We start from the raw sequence: 8364 nt of genomic DNA, 5'->3' as shown, positions 1-8364 counted from the left end.
ATTTGTATTTATTATTTTAAACCAAACCAACACTAAGCACAGGTCAAACTCAACGATGTGCGTGACTGTGGGAAAATAATTGTAGTAATGAGCACAGTTGAATGTACTGAAAATGTGGAAGGAAAAGCATATTCCAATACAATAACTGTTTTGTTTTGTTTTAAATGCAAAACACTAAGACCCTGTAATTTGTGCGTGCTTTACAATACATTAAATATGTTGGAAGATTAGTGCTGAAAATATTGGCAAAGACTTTAGATAATTCATTCATTCATTTTCCGAATCGCTTTATCCTCACTAGGGTCGCGGGGGTTGCTGGAGTCTATCCCAGCTGTCTTTGGGCAGTCGGCGCCCTGAACCGGTTGCCAGCCAATCGCAGGGCACACAGAGATGAACAACCATCCATGCTCACACTCGCACCGAGGGACAATTTAGAGTGTTCAATCAGCCTGCCATGCATGTTTTTGGAATGTGGGAGGAAACCGGAGTACCCGGAGAAAACCCACGCAGGCCCGGGGAGAACATGCAAACTCCACACAGGGAGGCCAGAGCTGGAATCGAACCCGGTAGCTGTGCACTGTGAAGTCGACGTGCTAACCACTGGGCTACCGGGCCGCCCCACTTTAGATAATTTTAGTTCTGAATTGCTGAGATAAACCATAAAACTCTTTTTCACCCTCTAAGTTGTCCCATTTCTTTTGGGCAAGAGTAAATGAGGACAAGCCGATGCAACCAAGGGACAGCATGAGTCCGCTATGTAAGTGCTCCCATTTCATTTGCGATGATTCGACACAATTGCCACTTCCGTATTGAAAATAATTTGGCCCATTTCTAGTCAGCAAGCTATATCGACAATCCCAAACAATACATCTGCCTGAAAGTGTTATGTGCTCTTTTGGCTGCAATGCTTCTGCCATGTGCATGCACGAGCAGCGCACATTGCATGACAGCGACGGAACAGACAGCACCACTAAAATGGGGCAACAAGATTTTGATATTGTCTTTCCACGCTGGCCAAAAGATTTCATGGCCCAGCGCCAATACTGAAGAGTGGTACACGGTTGCAATGTTGAGTCACCAAAGAAACTAAAAAGGAATAAAAAGTTACTTTGCCTACTTGGAATTGGGGAGGGGCTTATGCAAGCATACGGTGACAATGAGCGTGTGTTTGATCATTTATATTCCATTGACAAAGTAAATATTCAACACAATTGTAATTATTTGTCATTGTAGACTAACTAGTGACTATTGCCCACCAAAGTTTATTTTTATTTGAACCAGAATAAAAACCCACTTAGAGCAGGATCTCACAAGTGCAACATGGCCAAGTGGATGGTATCGAGTAACCTTGTTTAACATTTAAAACACAGGCATTGTTCAGTGGTCTCAATCAGGTAATCCCTCAGCATTGAATGGAAAACTTCAAATCAAATGAGTTCAAAGAGTTTCATTTTAGTCCGCGTACTCTACAGTATGCTGAAAGCTCTTTCCCCAAATTCATGCAACCTTACACAGGCCACTCGATTACCGTCAGCCAATGTACCGGTAAATAGCTGTGTGTGCTCAGAGAAGGCAAGTTTGATTTTGTATACAAGTTGCAATGGTGGGTGAGAGAATAACAACCAGTGACAGATATCAGTGCAGAATGGAGGACAGGGTCCAAAAAAAAAGCTCATCCCTATAGTCAAGCTGGGCAAGAAGGTCACTCCTACGGATTTCTTTTTTTACCTTAAGAGAACCCAAAGTTGTTTTGATATGGGCTTTAAACAAAAGCTCAGAATCTCTTGATCTTGGCTCTATTTGTGTAAAAAGAGCGACACAACATTTATTAGTCGCCAGAGCCTCAACTATATCATTAAGGACCTATTACCACTGGTGTGTTTTTGTCTAATACCAGACTGGAATAAAGATAAGATATTGAGTCTAAAACATCCTTCAGCTGGTAATTGATGATCCTCTTGCACAATTTAGCTAAAAACACCATTTAGAAATTGGTCTCTAGTTGTTTACATATGTGGATTCGTCCTCCTTTGACAAGGGAGAACAAAAGTATATACTTCATGATTTTCATACTTTTGTTGCTCGTAATACTTACATTTATGAGAATGGGGGGGGGGGGGCTCAGCAACATAATCAGTAGCAAACTTTGGGACAAGTTTACTTTTATCAGGCCCTGCTGCTTTAGTCCTACCAGCCTCTTGAGTACATTTTTTTTAACCTCGGAAAGAGATACAAATCTAAAGTCGTGCAAGTCATGGGTTTATTTGCAGCCTGTGGCATCAAGAGTGTGTTTAAAGTGGCCAGATATCAGTTCAGAGTTCATGCAATCAAACAGGGATCCGGTAGAAATAAAATGATCATTAAAATAATTTCGTGTACTGTAGTAACTAGCTAGTAGCTAGTGAATCACCCTTATGATAATGTGCCCTTGTCCGAAGCAAGTACAGTCAAACCTCTTTTCAGCGTACGGTGTTTACGTTTTCACGCCTATAACGTTCACATTTCAAAGTCCTGATTTCACGTACTCGATTTTCTATTTGCTGATTTTGCTTCCAAAACCTTTAGAAATAAACTTCAGTGCAACGTACAGATTTTTCCCACAAAATAGTGAAAAGGCCTTTGTTAAAACGAACCATTGGGAAGCTAAACGCCGCCGCGACCTTGCTTATGAACAAAATGGACAGCGCGATATTCCTCTTCATTGCTTAGCGACGCGAATGATCGACTCCTACATTGTTTCATTTCCAGAGACAAAGTGCATGTGGTCTGAAAACATGTCTGGTAAACGGAAGAAAATCTTGCTGTCTGTGAAGTCTGAAAGTGTCTCTCACTTTTGAAAGGGAGTCTCCCAGACAAAGCTCAGTTGAGGCTACGAATTGGCAAAGTTGACAATGTCGACAATCGTCTGCAATGGCAACAAAATCATGGCAGAGTTCAAGGCCAACAGATTGAAAGATGACTTTGCCACAGGGTGCAAATAAACCCAGATTGGGCAGCAGTGTTTAACTGGTTAACACGTTGGCCTCACAAGGTGCCAAGGTGCAGGATTCGATTCCGGCGCTAGCCTTCCTGTGTGGAGTTTGCATGTTCTCCCCGTGCCTGCGTGGGTTTTCTCTGCGTACTCCGATTTCCTCCCCCGTTCCAAAAACATGCATGGCATGTTAATGGAACGCTCTGAATTGTCCCTAAGTGAGAGTGTGAGCGTGGATGGTTGTTCATCTCTGTGTACCCTGCGATTGGCTGGCCACCAATTCAAGTTATCCCCCGCCTACTGCCCAAACACAGCTGGGATAGGCTCCAGCATGCCCCACGATCCTTGTGAGGATAAATGATAAAAATGGATGGATGGATGTTGAACAGATTCATTTCGATATATGTGCATTCAATCAGCATGGGCATCGGGTATCAAAAAACATGGGGCAAAAGACAAGTTTAACCATCACTTCCGGTCTAAAATTACTTTGGCTAGTTCAATGAATTCTGGGACATGACAACAAGGTAGAATAAACTGGTCATGACACAGAAAGAGAGACGAGGTTAAGTCCATTAGGTAATCAGGGTTTAACACACAGGCACAGGTTAGAAAGGTGAGCACAAGACAGGGACTAGGGGCAGGACACGCGCACAAGAATCAACATCACACTCCTCAGTTTTGCTGCTTTGGTCTTTTCCTCTGTACAGGAGAGGAGAGGTGATCAAAATGTATGTTTTCACATCAAAACCGTCCACTAAGGATAGTTAAATTGCTGCAGTTCAAAAGGAGAAATGTTGCCTTTTTTGTGTGTGTGTGGCAGTGTGCTTACAGATTTCTCTCAGGCAAGTAGCTCTGTGACTCAAAAAGCAGAAGTGGCTGTATGGTGAGGAGAGGTCAGTGAATGCTGAGCACAGAGGAAGAGGATTATCCTGACAATTTGCCCATGGTAGATAGCAAGCCACACTAAAGAACAAGACTACAAGATCCAGAAGGTGGTATGCAAAGTAGAAAAGATTTAAACTATGGGGTAGAAAAACATTAAATTGAGGGGGAAGTGGCTGCAACGCAATTCCAAGCAAATGGTTTAGCAGAGTAAATGATAGAGGAGGGCATGAAGCAAAGACAAGGCACATAGAGAAAGCAAGAGCTGACTTCCATCCTGTTAGTCACTGTGGAGTGGAAAATTGGATTTTTGTGTCACATTGCTCTGGCAAATTAGTGCACACTGCTGGTTTACAGAGGCAAGCCAATGCACCTTCTTGACATCTCAAGCTTTTCGGAGCATAGCACAAGACTCAAAGCAGCCCTGCTGCAGATCTCAAACAGGTGCTTGTATCATTCCAGATATATCTCTTCTTGAGTTTATCCGTGAATGCTACCGAGCCCTCCTGTGGAGTGAGGGAGGAAAAATCCGGATGTTCATTTAAAAATCATATGGAACAACTTCATTGACTTCCTTCCATCCACCCATCCATTTTCTGATCCGTATATCCTCACAAGGATCGCGGGGCATGCTGGACCTTATCCCAGCTGTCCTCGGGCAGTAGGCGGCGGACACCCTGAGCTGGTTGCCAGCCAATCGCAGTGATTTACTTTCTGTTAAATATATTTATTGCCAAAAAAAAAATGTGTTTTCTTAAAGCGAACAAAGGCATTCACATTACTGATGCTGCACTCATAATAAAAGCAACATCCATCCATTATTGAGTTTTCAGATTCAGCATGGGAAGGCCATTTTCGAGGTGGACTTCCATCTATTCATTTTCTGATCCGCTTTTTTCTCACAAGGGACACGGCTGTGCTCTGCAAGCATAACAAAATTAACGGTGAACTCCAGAGACCCAGCATTTGTTTACAAACGTTAATAAGTTAATCGTCTATAATATATCCACTTTAACATAATGAAACTATTGTCATTTATGCCAATTATTCATGGAAAAACATCATAGCACGGCTCTTAATTACATAAAATGTATGATGTACAGTATATTGTCTGTTCATTAATTTGTGTACATGCACGCCTACAATGTCAGACTCCTCACAATGCTGAGATTATCACTGGAAAACTGCCAGGCAGCTATGTGCTAGGCCACTGAATAATCCCTGAAGGTCCTCTCAGCCAGAATGCATCAGCACCCTTTGACCTCGCATGCTCTTCTTCATGAAGGGACAAAGTATCCACAAAGAAACACTGACTAATACACAAACAAATATTTTTTAGAAAGTCTTCCCAGTAGATGAGAAGCCGTTAAATCTTCAACGGGCTGACAATTTCTCCATTTCCTTCATTTTAATTTCTTGATGGTGTAATGACTCTAAGTCTCAATACACTTGATTTACATTGCAGTTGGGTGAGATGGCAGCCAGGGGAAGCAAAAAAAAGATTCCGTTTAAGAGGGAAGGACGAAAAGAGTGGGAGAATCATGGCAACTTTCAAATGCCAGGAGACAGTGTGCAGTAAATAAAAAATATCCTCACGACCAGATGAGCGATTTAGAGGATTATCTCTTCACAAAGGTCAATGCTGCCTTGGAGCACAACCAAAACAACAACAACACAAACAAGAATAACAAGAGGGGAACAAAACTAAATGAAGTAACTAATAGAAGATTAGAGACAACATTTGAAAAATCAGAAGGAGGGCATATAAAGTACAAAATCACCGAACAACTTAGCGTGTGTGAAGTTGATGCATATGGAACAAAATTGTTATTGCCCTCCTGTTCACCCAAGGACAACCTAAAATGATTACTAAATACTGTACTTTGAAAAGTAATAGTAAACGAATAACACAAACACTGGATGGTCACCAATGAAAATCAGCCATTGCATTCGCAACAAAACTACAACTCATGATGAAAGGACTTAATTATTATTGAGATAACGTGTATAACTGGTGACCAGTACAGCCTGTACCCTGTCTCTCACCCAAAGTCACCTGGGATGTGTGTGTGTGTGTGTGTATATATACACACACACACACATATATATATATATATATATATATATATATATATATATATATAGAGGCGGCCCGGTAGTCCAGTGGTTAGCACGTCGGCTTCACAGTGCAGAGGTACCGGGTTCGATTCCGGCTCCGGCCTCCCTGTGTGGAGTTTGCATGTTCTCCCCGGGCCTGCGTGGGTTTTCTCCGGGTGCTCCGGTTTCCTCCCACATTCCAAAAAACATGCATGGCAGGTTGATTGGACGCTCTAAATTGTCCCTAGGTGTGAGTGTGGGCGTGGATGGTTGTTCGTCTCTGTGTGCCCTGCGATTGGCTGGCAACTGATTCGGGGTGTCCCCCGCCTACTGCCCGAAGACGGCTGGGATAGGCTCCAGCACCCCCCGCGACCCTAGTGAGGATCAAGCGGTTCGGAAAATGGATGGATGGATATATATATATATATATCGATAGTGATTTTTGAGTGTTTTTATTGCTGCTCTGACCTCATTGATTGTAACTGGTCAGTTTTGCAGTTGGGGTTGGGAGTGGCGGAGTTGGCAGCAGAAACCAGACAGGGCTCGGTATGGACTGGGGTATGATGGAGGTGGCTGAAGTGCTCTTTCCAGTTTTCAAGGCAGTCGGTTTCTGTGGTGATGCGGTTTCCACTGGCATCCTTCATGAGGGCGGTCTTGATGCATGGTCCAGTACGGGCTTGGCGCAACATGCTAAAGACCTGTCTGAGGTCATTGCCTTGGTGATGGAGCGGTAATATGCAGAGTGCAGTGGTGTGGTCACGGAGTCTGGAAGACATTACACATGGCTGCGGCCTGGTAGGTGGGTCTCGTCAGATTTTAAGTCACAGCTGGGCAACCAACAGGCGGTGGTCTGTGTTGCCCAGTTCTGCTTCTCTGAAGACCCTGCGGTTGGTGACGAAGGATCACCAATGGCGGGAGATGATGATGTGATCAATCGCCTTCCGGATTCTTTCATCAGGGCTTTCCCAGGTCCGGTGATGGATCAGCCTGCGATGGCTATTTGAATGGCAGAGAAGAAGCAGACATTTGCCGTTATCGTTAGTGGCATTGTCAGCAAAAGTGGTGCAAATGGGGTGTGCTGGAGGGAAACGCCCTTCACTACAGCTGGAACACAATCAAGACAGAACATGACATTGAGGGGTCTAAAGTGAAAAAATATTCAAAAATGATCACACCTCAAAAGCAGAGCAATTTTTGGACACATTTTGCACTGTGTAACTATATCAGTAATTGTTTTCAGGAATCGCGGGTAATGCATTGTAAAACATCAGGTTTACAGGCTATTGAAAATTGGCATTTATAATGGAAGTCAATGTGCCAAAAAATGTATCTTTTACATATTGTGTCATCAAATATCTCCCAACTGTAATGTTTAAAATCCATCTTGATACCATTTTGAATGGTGACACATTTTAACATCCTATGGGAAATTTCAGCTTTGTAGTTTTATGTTTTTCCAATGGTGTACACTTGAAAGAACAAAAATTGGAAAAATACCGCATAAGGGTTTATCACTATGGTGAATTGGAGACGTCTACTAAAGATGAAATCATGACTTTGCCATTCATAACAAATGAACCATCTGCGGAAGTGAATTATTGCTATGAATATTTAGTTTCATGTTCAAATTGGGATTACTCAACTCAACTCAACTCAATTGTATTTATAGAGCACTTTCAAACAGCCATCACTGCATACAAAGTGCTGTACATGGAGCAATTTAACATATACAATAAACAGTAAAACAAATCGGTAATAAAGACGGTAGACAGCACCGAACAGTAAAACCAAGAACAAATGTAAGTCATGCTGAGCTTATACAGATAACTTTTTTTTTCAAACAGTGTCTTCTTGAAGCTTTGCAGGCATTGGATGCCGTTATTTGCTACTGTTTGTTTTGACTCGTTCATAAGTAAATTATTTTGAATGCTTTATTCATTTTTTTTTCAACATTTCGCAAGATTGACTCTATTTGAACAATGACGATGCAACGCATAATAATGACAATAATCATGAACCCCAAAACCGAAATGAGACATAAAAAAAGTTCCTCGTGGGGGCTGTGGCAGTATGAAGCTGTAACGGTAAACTGAGTAGATGAGATTAAACAAAGTGAATGGCTCACAGAATAAGGCAAAAGAGAAAGGGTGGGCAGGATTAAAAGACGAAAGGGATCATTGAACACAATTTAATCAGAATTAAATGAGGGGGAATAAGTGGGCAATAAAGAAGGAGATGGAGAGGGATTAAAGTAGGCAGAAACAACAAGAAAGGCAGGCAGAGTGAGGCGAGTCGTTCAACCATCTCTGACAGAAGAAAATAAAGCACTATAATGTTTATGTGCGACCTAACATTTTTGTTTGTGAAATAGCTCAGACACAGACAGCTGGGTGACATTTTAATGGCAAATG

The sequence above is a fragment of the Hippocampus guttulatus genome, chromosome 13 (assembly GCF_054856545.1).
Source record: "Hippocampus guttulatus isolate MCC_2025c chromosome 13, RoL_Hgut_1.0, whole genome shotgun sequence".
Classification (NCBI taxonomy): domain Eukaryota; kingdom Metazoa; phylum Chordata; class Actinopteri; order Syngnathiformes; family Syngnathidae; genus Hippocampus; species Hippocampus guttulatus.
The sequence above is the reverse complement of the archived record's forward strand: the minus strand, read 5'-3'. Positions refer to the sequence as shown.